Source organism: Staurois parvus, unplaced genomic scaffold (assembly GCF_062004578.1).
Source record: "Staurois parvus isolate SC_StPar_1 unplaced genomic scaffold, SC_StPar_1.0 ptg001087l, whole genome shotgun sequence".
Taxonomy (NCBI): domain Eukaryota; kingdom Metazoa; phylum Chordata; class Amphibia; order Anura; family Ranidae; genus Staurois; species Staurois parvus.
This window is the reverse complement of record NW_028318883.1, coordinates 1,162,870-1,177,189: the sequence shown is the minus strand read 5'-3', so window position 1 is coordinate 1,177,189 and position 14,320 is coordinate 1,162,870. Positions and strand designations below refer to the sequence as shown.

Below are 14,320 nucleotides of genomic sequence, written 5' to 3'. Positions count from 1 at the left end.
CTTGATTGGCTGTTGCGGGATGACGTCATTCCCATGCATGCCCACGAGTCATGTGTCCCCACACTGTGCAAAGCCATCCAGAGCAGTGTGCTGGAGCTGACAGGGAGGAGGATTGTTAGTAAACAAAGCAACCCTCCTCGCTGTCGGAGATCCTCGGTAATCACCGGGCGCCGGCGGGTAATCACTGACCGGTACCCGTTGATTGACGGCTGCGAATGGAGGTGCAGGTAGGGCGTGTGCACCCCCTACCTGGAAATACAAAATCACGTACATATGTGATTTTGCGCACCTCTGCCTCCGTGTATCTGCTATAGGACGGTCGGGATGTGGTTAATAATTAATGCATATTCATTCGTTATTAAAGCGAAGTTCCACCTGAAAAAAAAAAAAAGTCCGCAGCTACAAAAACTGTAGATCCTGACTTTTAAAATGCAGATACTTACCTGTCCCTTGGTCCAGCGGTGTCCTCACCACCGCTGGTTTCACTGGCTGTCTCCTTTCTCTGGCGCCGGCATCTTCATTGTGGTCACCCGCCTGTGACAGCTTGCAGCTTTACAGCCGCATGCGCGAGGAGCGCTGCGCTTTGTGAATGGCCCCATAGTCTTCTGGGACAAGTCATGTCCCAGAAGCCTACGGGGAGGGAGGGGAGGACAACTTCCGCTTCTGATCGCCTAGGCGATCACAGCGGATGTGGGAGTGGGTACTTGTCAAATTCAGGTACCCGCTCCCCAAAGGTGCCAATCCTTAATGGAGTGGCGGACAAAGGCTTATAGTGCAACTTCCCCTTTTGCGTGGAGCCCTGCTTTAAGTTGATTTAATTTCTCCATTCCCAACTGCCTTTGTTTGACTGCACACAAACAAATTAAAGGCTTGGTCTCTCAAGTTCAACCCCAAGACATAAAGAATCTATTCATGCTGCGCTCAATCAGTTTGAATCATTCTTTATTTTGGATGTTTCCAACATTATTATTATTATTATTATACAGTATTTATAAAGCGCCAATAGTTCGCTCAGCGCTGTACATTACAAAGGGGGACAAAACATGAGCGGATCGAGGGCCCTGCTCTTTCGAGCTTACAATCTAGGAAGGAGGGGATGGTGGTACAGGAGGAGATAGCTGTGGGGGATGGAGTGGTAGGAAGAGTGGAGGAGGTCGGCAGGTTAGCAGGGGGTGGGGTAGGCTTCCCTGAAGAGATGGGTTTTCAGGGTGCACCTAAAGGAGAGGAGAGTAGGTGATAATCTGATGGGTTGGGGCAGGGAGTTCCAGAGGATGGGTGACACCCTGGAGAAGTTCTGGAGGCGGGCATGGGAGGAGGAGACCAGGGAACTAGAGAGAAGGAGGTCTTAACACAAGGCCCAAACTATGGCATCATGTACTTCGAATGAAACATCAATATGAATAAATTTGTTGTTTTCATTATAATTTATTTTGGGTTTAGTTGAAATTCGTTACTATTGTGATTCTGAGATTTGGATAAATTCAAAGCTCTAACGCAAATTTTGTCCGCATTTCGATACTTAATGATACGAGCGTCAGTACAGGTAACTAATGTGAGCAAAAATGGACACACAAACAGAATCAAGCGTTAGATCCAAACTACACTACATCCTGGATAGAAGAACCAAACCACTCTAAAAACACAACAAAAGATGTTGGCTGATCTTTGCTGTCAGTTGAATGATTCAAGACGTGGGACTCCCAAAATTTTGGTTTGGTTCTCTGATGTGTCGGTTTTGGCTAGCAGGTGTACATTGATCACCAGACTGACAAAGCCGAGTGACATAACCCTTCGGTTAAAAGAAGCTTGGAGTTCAGCTACTTCGGTCATGACATCTCTTTCCAGCAGCTACTCTCGTCTTTTATTGCCTGGGCCATAATTATGTCCTCACTTACCAAGTAACCTCGGAAGAAAAAGGATTTTATTCTTTGATATCTCTTTTCTCTCCGCAACCACTGCCTTGGCTCTGAAGGATCTTTTAACAAATAATATTCCTGGCTGTATCTCCTCTGTCAGGATCTCCCGCTAGGTCAGAAAGCCACACAGAGCCCAACTTTTTATTTCTGTATTCAGCACTGTGTACTTATTAGAAGTCCCTGGCTGTAAATGTGAACAGTTTCACAGGCACTTGAGAAGGACACCAGGAAGTATGGGGGAAGCCTTTGGATCCTATAATATAAGAAGGTTGAGAATTGTTATGTTGGGGGCGGGTAACCCCCTTTCCCCCCCCCCCCCCCCCCCTCCATATAGGAAGCTGCTGTCACCCTATGCCCTGGCCACACAATGATTGCTCTCTCAGGCTCTTGTCTCTCAAGCTTACCCTTTCGCTTCCCGTCCCCTCTTTCCAGCACTAGCCGGGTGGTCTCTGATCACAGCCGCAGTACGTCACCTTTTTTCCTACCGAGCCTTTATCCTCTTCCCTGTGGGAACCGGGGTGTCAGTGACACAGATCTGAAAATGGCCTTTTCACTGGGCGTCTGGGGCACAGAGAGTGAATATAAGAGACTTTCAGTTTTCAAAGGCACGCTGCTTACTCAGAAAGAGAGCGGAGAATGCGATCCGACAGGCGTGCCTGATTAACCCTTTCACATAGAAGGGCCAGGGGCTAACCTGTTTGATGACGGACTCTGGGTGACTTTAATAAAGCGGTTTCTGTTTTTGTCTTGTACGGGAGGAGTGGGCCAAACCGCGCTATTGTAGCTGCGGGTAAAGGAAGCTGGGTATTAATCATCCCTGGATTGCATCCAAGCATTAACCACTTCCAACATGCAGCTCATGGCTATTAAAGGGAAACTCCGCTTTCACAAAAAAGATTTAATAGAAGTATTTCTGTACATGACATTTTGAATGTAATTATATTTAAACATTTTCTTTCGGGCCTCTATTTCATTGCAGCCATACAGACTACTTGGAGGGGTTTATATGCAGAATACTCCCCCTCTTGCTTTTGTGATTGGCTTTTTTTTTTCCCCAGCATGAAGTTTGAAATCACATAACAGACGTCCTCTGTATTAGTTCCAGTTTAAAGTGATACTAAACCCAGTACCCTGCATTCACTATATCCGGTCTTCCCGGCCCCTGCATTCACTATATCCGGTCTCCCCGGACCCTGAATTCACTATCTCCGGTCTCCCCGGACCCTGCATTCACTATATCTGATCTCCCCGGACTCTGCGTTCACTATATCTGGTCTCCCCGGACCCTGCATTCACTATATCTGGTCTCCCCGGACCCTGCACTAACTATATCTGGTCTCCCCGGATCCTGCATTCACTATATCTGGTCTCCCCCGATCCTGCATTCACTATATCTGGTCTCCCCGGACTCTGCATTCACTATATCTGGTCTCCCCGGACCCTGCATTCACTAGATCTGGTCTCCCCGGACCCTGCATTCACTATATCTGGTCTCCCCGGACCCTGCACTCACTATATCTGGTCTCCCCGGACCCTGCATTCACTATATCTGGTCTCCCCGGACCCTGCACTCACTATATCTGGTCTCCCCGGACCCTGCATTCACTATATCTGGTCTCCCACAGTACACACAACATGGAAATGCAATTATTTTAGTAAATATGTGCAAAATACCTTTTCTCAGCAGTTAGTGCAATCTTGTGGCTTCTATCAGGGTCCAGCCAAGCACTAGCTAAAGCTTGCAGGAGGAGTTTTCTTTCTGCTCTAGCAGGATGCAGAACGCCTGATCTTTGTCTGGACAGTGCTGATTGGTTGGCCCTGTGCTGATCACATGCACTCTCCCAAGAAAAAAAGAAACCTCTAGCAATACACACCAAACTGAACATGTGCATGCCTACGGTTCAGTCTGTAGATAAGAGGTGGTCACTTGAAAAAGGGGAGAAACAGAGAAGGCAGGATCAAACAGCCTTTTTACACAATGCAGAGAAGTAACCCCTTAGTTTCCACAGTGAGTATAACAAGCATGCTTTACTGCATATACAGACTGATTGTACTGTTGTAGGTTTAGTGACACTTTAAGCGCCATCCTTCCAAAGGCTTCTACGTGTGAAACAGAGATGCTTGGGCTGTAAATGTTCTCATTGCAGTTGCCTGATCACATGGTGGCAATGAAGGCAGATCCTCCTCGTTACCAGCATGATTAATAGGCTCGCAATACCTATATCAGTATCTCCAGAACAGGAAAAGGTAAGAATCAGCAAAGTCATTTACTAAATATCTATACAATGTATAGAGTTCACCTGATGGGAATTTTGTTCTCAGCTAAAGTGGAATTTCTTATTTTGCCAGCTATGAATATGAGAGAATGGTGTTGTCTGCGGCAACCAAACATTTTCCTTCCATGTTTCTCGAGCAGGTTTCAGATTGAAATGGTGGAACCGGTCAGTATGGGTAATAGGTCTTTGGAGCAGTCCTGAGAATAGTTACTGCTGGAGGCTTGATCTGCTTAGAGCCTGTAGAGTTCTGTGTTTATAAGGCCTTGTTCAAATGGGCGTACCACAATGTAGACCCATATGAGGGTCATATTCAGCCCCAAATCCAATCACTGTCCAAATCTTGTAGACTTTACCTCCGCAACATCTCCAAGATACGGCCGTTCCTAACCTCGGAAACCACTAAGGAACTTATTCCCTCCCTGGTTATCTCTCTCCTTGACTATTGTAACTCCCTCCTCATTGGCCGCCCTCATCGCAGGCTATCCCCTCTTCAGTCTATCTTGGATGCTGCCACCAGATTTATCCACCTTACTAACCATTCTGTATCAGCCACCCCTCTCTGCCAATCCCTCCACTGGCCTCCAGTGTACTCCACCCCTCTCTGCCAATCCCTCCACTGGCCTCCATTCAGTGTCCTCCACCCCTCTCTGCCAATCCCTCCACTGGCCTCCACTCAGTGTCCTCAATCCCTCCACTGGCCTTCACTCAGTGTCTTCTATCCCTATTTGCCAATCCCTCCACTGGCCTCCATTCAGAGTCCTCCACCCCTCTCTGCCAATCCCTCCACTGGCCTCCATTCAGAGTCCTCCACCCCTCTCTGCCAATCCCTCCACTGGCCTCCACTCAGTGTCTTCCATCCCTCCTTGCCAATCCCTCCACTGGCTTCTCGTTGCCTAACGAATAAAATTCAAAACATTAACAATTACACATAAAGCCATTTATAACTCTGCCCCAAATTACATCACCAACCTTGTCTCCAAATATCACCCAAACCGTCCTCTCCGCACGACCTCCTGCTCTCTAGCTCCCTTGTCTCCTCCTCCCATGCTTGTCTCCAAGACTTCTCTAGAGCTTCCCCCATCCTCTGGAACTCTATACCACAATTTATCAGACTGTTGGCTACTCCGCTCACTTTTAGCCGATCTCTGAAAACCTATCTCTTCAGGGAAGCCTATCCTGCCCTCAGCTAATAATGGAATCATCTATTCCTCCTACCAGTCCATCCCCCACAGTTACTATCTTTTGTACCACTAGCCCCTCCCTCTTAGATTGTAAGCTCCAAGGAGCAGGGCCCTCCTAAACCTCTTGTATTAAACTGTATTGTCTCCTATTATAGTGTAAAGCGCTGAGCACACTGTTGGCGCTATATAAATCCTGTATAATAATATTGCCCATATGGGGCGCAGCGGCTGCACGGACACTGCTCCCAAACTGACAGCTGTACGGGTACACAGCCCTGAGCACAGACAGTGAGTATTCGGGGCCAATCAACTGCATGTCTTTCATACTGGGAGCAGCAGCTGTGTCATTGCAGGTGCTGCATCCCAATTGACATGAACGGGACTGCCTGGACAGGGATGCACCGAACACCTTGTGTGGGCAAACATGGCCCTCGCATCCCTACTGCAGATAACAATGTTAGGAAGCTCATGAATCTGCTACAAAGGACACCATTGACTGAACCCCCTTTTTGTACATTGAATTTATGGAGTAGTGATGTGCTTTCCTGATCTCATCAATATCAGGCCAATTGTGGATCTGCAGCTTCTGTACAAAACTACCATTTGCAGCATCTGGAAGAGCCTTGCTGCCCTCTGGTGTTCATCACCGAGAGTGCGGATCACACGGAGCCGTTGTGTAACGTGGTCATTGATGGAGAACATAAGGCCAAGTACAAAGTGCAGTTCCTCTTTGATCTGTCTTTATGATGTAACCTGTCAGAGACGAATTGTATGTGCTATGGATTCAGCAAGGGGCTGGGCATTTTCTAAAGAATTTTGGCCCTTGGAAAGAAGCATGGAGTTTATGCAGATTTTTTTGAATGCAGATTCATAATTCATATGCTACTAACCCCCACGATCCATAAAAGGTTCAGGTGACACTAAAGTGTGTTTTTTTTTTCTTTCTAAAATAACAGATATTTCTATATTGACCTGCTCTGTGCAGTGGAGCAGCTCGATCCTCTTCTTTTCGGGTCCTCACCGGTGCTCCTGGCTCCTCCCCCTCGAGTGGTGCCCCCAGGGAAGCTGCTCGCCCTGGGGACACCGCTGTGTGCTTGACCTGAGTCACTGCTCTATTATTATACTGGATTTATATAGCACCAAAAGTTTGCGCAGTGCTTTACAAAATGAAGGTACACATTACAGTTACAATCCGGGGCGAACTGACAACTCATGGGGCCCCTGGGCAATAGGGGATCATGGGGCTCCTGTGTCCTTGCCCAAACTCAAAAAAGCCTATGAAAAAGGTACCAGGGGCATCTCATGGGGCCCCCTACTGACCCCGGGCCCTCGGGCAGGCAGTGCCCAAGTTTCCAAATTATAAGTCCGCCCCTGGTTACAATACAGTTTGGTACAAGAGGAAACAGAGGGCCCGGCTCGTTAGAGCTACTGAACACACTGCTGTCTGGCCGGAGTGCCCGGATCCTAAGAATCAGGTGTAGATATATTCCACAGTTTTCTGGAAGGAATTCCCCTTTACCTTGTTGAATACAGCCAACTCACAACTCACACTTGCTTGCTATGCTTGCTATTGGAGAGCTGCATTTACCCCCCCCCCTCCCCCCGAGGCTAGGTTCACACCTATGCAGTTTGTGTTTGATCTGTTTCTGCATTGCGTTTTGCACGTTTTTGCCACTTTTTTAAATGCGTTTTGCTTTTTTTTTTTTTTTTTTAATTTTCTTGTCGCTAAGCAGATTTAAAAAGTGGCAAAAATATATCAAAAACGCACTACATGCTTTTCTGCAGCGTCTCCATTGAAGTCTATAGAACCAAAAACGCAACGTTTTGCGTTTTAAAAAGTCCCTGACCCTTTCCAAACAATGCACCGGGTGAAAACACGGAGATATGAACGTGTCCCATAGGAAATCATGTTAAATGGACCGCTGTGTTTCCGCAAAACGCTTAGGTGTGAACCTAGACTAGAGAGATGCTCACGTAAGTGGTTGTAAGCCCTTACCTATACCTAGTGAAGTGACTGACCTCAGGTGATACACAGAGATTAAACCAATAATTCTACATAAGGTGTACCTGTTTATCTGCAACCAGGGGCGGACTGACAACTCATGGGGCCCCCGGGCAATAGGGGATCATGGGGCCCCTGTGTCCTTGCCCAAACTCAAAAAAAAAGCCTATGAAAAAGGTACCAGGGGCATCTCATGGGGCCCCCTACTGATCCCGTGCTCGAGTTTCCAAATGGTTAGTCCGCCCCTGTCTGCAACCCATGTCTCCTCTACAGTCTCCTAAAACACACAGATCAAAGGCTTTTTTTTTTCTCAGTTCCAGCATGTAGGAGGCTGGGACCTGACATCACAAACTGCACATCATAGAGCACAGAGCTGAGTGTAATCTGAGACATGAGTAGAGGAAAAGGGCGCGTGCCCCTCTACACAATCTCACAGGAAAACCTGCACAGCTGAGGCTGTCAATCATCTTCTATGGGGGGCAGGGCCATTCTCAGAGATTCTGTGGTGTTGGGATAACCTGTCAGAAGTGACTAATGCAGACAGCAGAGAGGAGACACAAATCACATGAGGTTCTTTGGAATGAGAAAAGCACATAATGTAGAGGGATATGCTCTGTTCATTTTTCATTTCAGACGTTTATAACCACTTTAACTAAAAAAGGTTTCTTCTATTACTCGCAGCTTTTTTTTTTTTTTGCTGCTGTGATTTAGCGATCTGTTAGAGGGTGGCTGTGTTCATTCTTCATAGTCTCACTCTATGTAGGAACACAGCCACCCTTTCCGCCTCACTCTTGACATGGATTATGGACTGTGCATAGAGCTGTGCACATGACTGCAACTAATGTACACTGCTCATTCCAAAAAACAAAAGTGAGGGGGAAAAGGATAGGTGTGGGAGCTCACAGAGGACATTACAGAGAGGCAGAAGTAACGTAACTATTTAATGAAGAATAAATGACAGGACCATTCATAAGAGGATGTTTATGGATTATATGTGGAGGATATGGATTGGTGTCACAGATTGGTATGTTGTGTAGCCCTGCATGGTACTATAGCTGCAGATCTCTTCCTGTACATAGGTACCTTTTAGGAGAACTATAGATTTGACTGAAATATGGAACAGCAAGCATATAAATCTGTGAGAGTCAAGTCTAATGCTGGCCATACATGGGTCAAAATTCGACCGATTTTTTCATCCGAAAATCAGACCCAAGAATAATCGGCCAATTTTCGCTCTGTTAGTGGGGTCAATGGCACCGGCTGATTTTCGCTCTGTAAGTGGGTCAATGGTACTGGCCGATTTTCGCTCTGTAAGTGGGTCAATGGCACCGGCCGATTTTCGCTCTGTTAGTGGGTCAATGGCACCGGCTGATTTTCGCTCTGTAAGTGGGTCAATGGCACCGGCCAATTTTCGCTCTGTTAGTGGGGTCAATGGCACCGGCTGATTTTCGCTCTGTAAGTGGGTCAATGGCACTGGCCGATTTTCGCTCTGTAAGTGGGTCAATGGCACTGGCCGATTTTCGCTCTGTTAGTGGGTCAATGGCACCGGCCGATTTTCGCTCTGTTAGTGGGTCAATGGCACCGGCCGATTTTTGTGGTTCCTCCCCTTTTCGGTGATCGGGCATGTTTGAAAATTCATGAAAAACCACAGATTTTCGATTCGACGATGGTCAAATCATACGATCGTTTTCCCGAAAAGAATATGCGCATGAGCCGTGACCTGGAAGGAACAGAAGTTTCGCCTGTTATATGGGGTGAACTTTGTGACTCGGTTGGCCGATATAAGAAATCATTGATGGCACCATCGGATTACCGAGGGATTTTGATTCTCGGATGAAAAATCGTTCGGAATCCGACCCATATATGGCCTGTATAAGTCCTCATGCACACTGGAAGTTTTATAACAGCGGCTGTTTTTGGCTTTTGACGGTTTTTTATACAGTCAGTAAACCCCTCAGCATGTTATCTATGTGTCCATACACACATAGACTGGAATCAACGTTTTTTGGCTGGAAAAAAAACCCAGAACTAGTGGGCTTCTAGAGGAGTTTTGTAGCTATGAAAACGCTCTAACGCTGAAAAATGCATCAAAATGCGGTAAAATGTTGCAAACTGGCGTTTTTGGCCTTTTTTTACTCAAAAAAACACCAAAAAATGCAAACGTGGGAAAACGCAGCTAATCGCGTCAAAACGCCGCTATACACTAATGCAAAAACGTTTATAAAAAGCTGAAAAACTCGCGGTTCTAATGTGACTTTACACAGCTAACGTTACCAGTGTTATCAAAACGTCCCGTGTGCATGAGGATTCAAACTAGTCCTAAAAGGGGGAGACTTACTAAACCTGGTTCACAGTGGCTAAATGGTTAGTACCTCCACCTGGCAGTACTAGCGTCATCAGTTCAAATCCCAACCACGGCACCACCTGCTTGGAGTTTGCATGTTCTCCCTGTGCCTGCGTGGGTTTCCTCCCACACTCCAAAGATATGCTGGTAGGTGAATTGGCTTCTGCCTAAATTGGCCCTAGTATGTGTATGCAGGGGCGGACTGACCAATTGGAAACTCGGGCACTGCCCGAGGGCAGTAGGGGGCCCCATGAGATGCCCCTGGTACCTATTTCATAAGCTTTTTTGAGTTTGGGCAAGGACACAGGGGCACCATGATCCCCTATTGCCCGGGGGCCCCATGAGTTGTCAGTCTGCCCGTGTGTATGTATGAATGTGAGTTAGGGACCTTAGATTGTACACCCCTTGAGGGTTAGGGACTGATGTGAATGTACAATATATATATGTAAAGCGCTATATAAGTACCTGAAATAAATAAATCTGGTGCAGATGTGCATGAGAGCCAATCAGCTTCTAGCTTCATCTTGTTCAATAAAGCTTTGGCAATAAAACCTGGAAGCTGATTGGTTTCCATGCAGAGCTGCACCAGATTTTGCACTCTCCGGTTTTAGTAAATCTCCCCCTTTCATGGACAGGAAACAAGCTAGGCTGGAACTGTGGGATCTGCCCTGGTGATCGTCCTAATGCTGGCTGTACTGCCTAGTCACTAACCTTGCGTTTTATTGGTTGCATGCTTGTTCTGGGCAGGGAACCAGGATGAGGATGAACCCAGTCACAGGTGGCACCTCCCATACTTGTCGCAGGGTCGGCACAGTGGAAGTGGCACTGTGTAGCAGGATGGTAATGGTGAACACAGCCGGGGACAAGCACTTCTAGTGCCCTGCTTTCCTGAACGTGGCAGGGTGCCTGGAGATCAGGGACAGTTGGCTGTGATGTGACCGGGACCTGACAACGTTCCCAATGTGACAGCCCTGTTTGGAGGCCGAGCTGTCACCTTTCCCCTACTTACACAATGTAGTCAGCCTGCTTGCGTCATGGTCAGGGTGGGGCGCTGTCCTTGGCGTGCAGCCTGCCTCAGTCATCTGTTAGGTAATCAGAAGAAGAGGACGCTGAGGCTATATATACATCGCCGTCCTGAAGGCCAGGAATTCTATTTCCATACAACAGTCCTACCCTTAGAACGTCTCTTGTGACACCCTCCGTAAAGTGTATTTGGCTTCCTGAAACTGCAAGGATTCTGTAGATCAGGGGTCTCCAAACTTTAAAAACTAAGGGCCAGTTTACTGTCCATCAAACTTTAGGGGGGCCAGACTGTAGCCAGTGATAGTAAAAAATGTCAGTGGCAGGAATAGTGCCCCATCACTGGTGTCAGTGGAAGCAATAGTGCCCCATCATTGGTATCAGTGGGAGGAATAGTGCCCCATCACTGGTGTCAGTGGAAGCAATAGTGCCCCATCATTGGTATCAGTGGGAGGAATAGTGCTCCATCATTGGTGTAACTTGGAGGAATAGTTACCCATCACTGGTGTCAGTGGAAGGAATAGTGCCCCATCATTGGTGTCAGTGGGAGGAATAGTGCCCCATCATTGGTATCAGTGGAGGAATAGTGTCCCATCATTGGTATCAGTGGGAGGAATAGTCACCATCATTGGTATCAGTGGGAGGAATAGTGCCCCATCATTGGTGTCAGTGGGAGGAATAGTCACCATCATTGGTATCAGTGGAAGGAAAAGTGCCCCATCATTGGTATCAGTGGGAGGAATAGTGCCCCATCATTGGTATCAGTGGGAGGAATAGTCACCATCATTGGTATCAGTGGAAGGAAAAGTGCCCCATCATTGGTATCAGTGGGAGGAATAGTGCCCCATCATTGGTATCAGTGGGAGGAATAGTCACCATCATTGGTATCAGTGGAGGAATAGTGCTCCATCATTGGTATCAGTGGGAGGAATAGTGCCCCATCATTAGTGTCAGTGGGAGGAATAGTGCCCCATCATTGGTGTCAGTGGGAGGAATAGTGCCCCATCATTGGTATTAGTGGGAGGAATAGTGCCCCATCATTGGTATCAGGGGGAGGAATGGTGCCCCATCATTGGTATCAGGGGGAGGAATAGTGCCCCATCATTGGTATCAGTGGGAAGAATAGTGCTCCATCATTGGTGTCAGTGGGAGGAATAGTGCCCCATCATTGGTATCAGTGGGAGGAATGGTGCCCCATCATTGGTATCAGGGGGAGGAATGGTGCCCCATCATTGGTATCAGGAGGAGGAATAGTGCCCCATCATTGGTATCAGTGGGAAGAATAGTGCTCCATCATTGGTGTCAGTGGGAGGAATAGTGCCCCATCATTGGTATCAGTGGGGGGAATAGTGCCCCATCATTGGTGTCAGTGGGAGGAATAGTGCCCCATCACTGGTGTCAGTTGAAGCAATAGTGCCCCATCATTGGTGTAACTTGGAGGAATAGTTACCCATCACTGGTGTCAGTGGAAGGAATAGTGTCCCATCATTGGTATCAGTGGGAGGAATAGTGCCCCATCATTGGTATCAGTGGGAGGAATAGTGCCCCATCATTGGTATCAGTGGGAGGAATAGTGCCCCATCATTGGTATCAGTGGGTGGAATAGTGCCCCATCATTGGTATCAGTGGGAGGAATAGTGCCCCATCATTGGTGTCAATGGAAGGAATAGTGCCCCATCATTGGTGTCAATGGAAGGAATAGTGCCCCAATATTGGTGTCAGTGAAGGAATAACACAAATGTCATTTCTGGTGAGATACTCTCAAAGGGAAATCCCCTCTAAAGGAATGCAGACCATGACACTTTCTTCATTAGAACCCTGCAGGTGCAGCAGCTGATTGATCGTTATGAAGTCCCTCACAATCACTACACATGGACACAGACACAGATATTTCTTCAGAATAATGCAGACCATAGACAGGGAGAAAACCAGCCGTTTTATTTTAGAAAAACTAAAAATTGTTCGTTCAATCAGCGGACATTACCACCATTGGTAAAAAAAAAGTCGGCTGATTTTCGTCCCGTCTACGGCCGGCAATTATATAGAATATGCAGAAGAAGAAGAAATAGAATATGAATAAAAAGAAGAAATAGAATATGGAGAAGAAGAAGAAGAAAAAGTTGCAACATTGTATCTATTTGTATCCATTTTGGATACAGATGTTTCTATTCGGATACAAATAGATACAATGTTGCTATACTTTTAAATGTCAAATATAATATTGGACTGAAATTCTTTTTTTTTTGCTTCTTCATATTTTATTTCTTCTTTTTCTTCTTCATATTCTATTTCTTCTTCTTCATAATATTCTATTTCTTCTTCATATTCTATTTCTTCTTCATATTCATATTCTATTTCTTCTTCTTCATAATATTCTATTTCTTCTTTATATTCTATTTCTTCTTTTTATTCATATTCTATTTCTCTTCTCATTCATATTCTATTTTTTTCCTTTTCTTCTTCTTTCATGTCACTGCTCATGCGCATTTTTTAAAATTGGAAAAAGATCGGCAGATTTTTCCATCATTGCCGCAAAAATTGGCAGAACGACAAATTTGGGTGATTATTTTCCAGCAGGACCGATAATCCAAAAGGGCAAAAATCACTAAAAACGGCCGACCAATTACCGCACTAACGATCCGAAAATCGGCCAATTTGTTTTTCCAGCGGATTTTCGGCCATTTTTCATTCCATCTATGGCCCGCATAACAAAAGGTAGGAATCTGCAACAAAGTTTGTTCCAACCCCTGCACTGTGCATTGATGACCCAGAGGGGAGGGGTTTTCTTAACAAAAGTTACTCTTTAATCCTTAATGACACCCCAATGCATTGGCAGCCGCTGTGCATTTTTACAGGCGACATCATCATGCAATTTACAAAAAAAAAAATGGTGGATTTCGTTCCCATGATTATGCTGGTTGGACCGGCCATCAAAATGAATGAGCCGCCCTACACACAGGACGCGGCTGCATGGGTGTGAACCACGCATTACCCCAGGGTCACACCTAAGCGTTTTCCGCTGCGTTTTGCAGAAATGCAGTACAGTCCATTTAACATAATTTCCTATGGGACAGGTTCACATCGCCGCGTTTTCACCCGCTTTTTTTTGGAAAGGGTCAGGGACTTTTTTAAACGCAAAACGTTGCGTTTTTGGTTCTATAGACTTCAATGGAGACGCTGCAGAAAAGCATGTAGTGCGTTTTTGATACGTTTTTGCTGCGTTTTAAATCTGCTAAGCAACAAGAAGATAAAAAAAAGCAAACAAAAGAACGCAAAACACATTAAAAAGCATGCAAACACACAAAACGCAATGCAGACACAGATCAAACGCAAACTGCATAGGTGTGAACCAAGCCTTAGTCTAGCTTCACACCGAAGCGTTTTCTGGAAACGCACAGCAGTCCATCTAACATGATTTCCTCTGGGACAGGTTCACATCGCCGCGTTTTCACCCGCTGCGTTTTTTGGAAAGGGTCAGGGACTTTTTTGAACCCAAAAAGTTGTTTTTGATTCTATAGACTTTAATGGAGACACTGGTGAAAAACATGTAGTGCGTTTTTGATACGTTTTTAATGCGTTTT

At 46.2% G+C, this 14,320-nt stretch overlaps 1 long non-coding RNA gene across 1 annotated transcript; it reads right to left on the bottom strand.

The window, feature by feature from the left end:
* Nucleotides 1-8,302: 8,302 nt before the first annotated feature.
* Nucleotides 8,303-10,702, bottom strand: LOC149440430 (uncharacterized). The gene is made up of 2 exons (XR_016307631.1): nucleotides 10,431-10,702; nucleotides 8,303-9,095 (listed from the first exon to the last, which is right to left on the bottom strand). It is a non-coding gene; the product is annotated as an uncharacterized LOC149440430 (long non-coding RNA).
* Nucleotides 10,703-14,320: the final 3,618 nt, after the last annotated feature.